The sequence below is a fragment of the Silene latifolia genome, chromosome 6, assembly GCF_048544455.1.
Source record: "Silene latifolia isolate original U9 population chromosome 6, ASM4854445v1, whole genome shotgun sequence".
Lineage (NCBI taxonomy): Eukaryota > Viridiplantae > Streptophyta > Magnoliopsida > Caryophyllales > Caryophyllaceae > Silene > Silene latifolia.
Window position 1 is genome coordinate 133,014,063 of NC_133531.1, and position 1,705 is coordinate 133,015,767.

The following is a 1,705-nucleotide window of genomic DNA, read 5'->3' on the forward strand; positions in this document are numbered from 1 at the left end:
GTCTGAAATGTCCCTGTCAGCAGAAAATTTTGGTCGTTCATAAGAACGACCACTTCGCAAATTAATCAAGTTTACCGTCTCATGTGGATTCTTCTCATATTGGGACGACAATTGACCCTGTTTCCTCGTGGACTGGTTCGCGGCTAACTGAGCAACTTGGGTTTCAAGTGACTTGATTGAAGCTTCTTTTTGTTGGTCACTCATCTGCCATTGCTTTGTCAACGACTGAAGCATTGACTTTAACTCAGCTAGCTCATTTACCCCACTTGAAGTTGATGCTCCTTAGTTCGGTGGAGGAAAAGAAGGAGGCTTTTGGAAGCCTTGTTGAGCCTTGTGAGGAGGGACATAAGGTTGCTGCTGCTGCGGTGGAGGAGTGGGATTGAGAAATTTGGCTTGTCCACCTCAAATTGGGATGGACTGCCCCTTGATTATTGTAATAGGAACCTCCTCCTTGCCTATATTGCTGAAAGGCAAGGACTTGTTCCTTCTCAGTCAGACAGTCAATAGCAGTATGACCGTCATTGCTTCCACACCCCTCACAAGTGACATTTTCCTGTCTAGTCAACAGATGAACCGTCTGTTGATCTCCAGCAGATTGCAGCTCCAATCTATCAAACCGAGCATTCATGGCTTCCAGCTGAGCCACGACTGCCTTATCAACCGAATGGACCGCTCGAATACCATCCCGTGGGTTCCCATATTCAGCACAATGGGTCGCCATCTCCTCAATAATGCCCCATCCCTTATCATCATCATCAGTGTTCTTTTGAAATCTCCTATTGGATAAGGCGTTAAGTATAGCTCTGTGGTCATCATACAGCCCATTGTAGAATTGGTTGCACAAGAACCACTGATCAAAACCATAGTGAGGAAGAGACGTCACCAACTTCTTGAACCGGCACCAAGCTTCATAGAAAGTCTCATCAGGTGCCTGCTTGAAACTAGTAATCTTACCCCTCAGCTGATTAGTGCGTTGTGGAGGGAAGTATCTCTTATAGAAGGCAAGTGCGAGAGTTTCCCAGTTGGTGATACCAGCAACAGTCCGGTCAAGATTAGTTAGCCACTCACGGGCTGAGTCAGTCAGAGAAAAAGGAAAAAGCACTTCCTTTATCTTGTCTTGAGTTACTCCCTTAGTGGCGGGAATAGTGGAGAAATAGTCAGTAAAGACTTTCATATGCTTTCGCGGATCTTCACCCGCCACACCTCGGTACAGATTCCTTTACACCAGATTTATATAAGACGGACGGATATCGAAAGTGTTACCGTCCTCAGTTGTGAGATTAAAACCTTTAGGAATCGAGGATGCTTTGGGCTCCGAGTGACTTGCAATGTTAGGCATCTTTACTGGCTTGTTGGCAGAAATGAGATTGTCTTCTTCAAAAGACTGGTCTTCTGTAAATAAGAAGTGTTGTAGCTGGGGCTCGAAAGTACTCAAGTCTTCCTTTCGAATTTCTCTTTGCAGACGGAGCCTATGCCGAAATAGTCTTTCTGGTTCAGGATTAGCTGGAACTAATTCTGATCTATTTGACCTGGGCATACACAACACTGAAAGAGATAAATGAGAACTATCTCAAGGAATAAAAATTCCCTGAGACGGAAAGAAATAAACGAAAACAAAAACAGATAGGGCTATTGCCTCTCCGGCAACGGCGCCAAAATTTGATACTGTCGTTTTGTACCAAAAATAAACCTAATTAAAACTAAC

General features: G+C 44.4%; 1 non-coding gene across 1 annotated transcript; it reads left to right on the plus strand.

Annotated features, from left to right (window-relative positions):
• Positions 1 to 857: 857 nt before the first annotated feature.
• LOC141588902 (small nucleolar RNA R71) lies at positions 858 to 963 on the plus strand. Its single transcript, XR_012519868.1, has one exon. It is a non-coding gene; the product is annotated as a small nucleolar RNA R71 (small nucleolar RNA).
• The last annotated feature ends 742 nt before the right edge of the window (positions 964 to 1,705 follow it).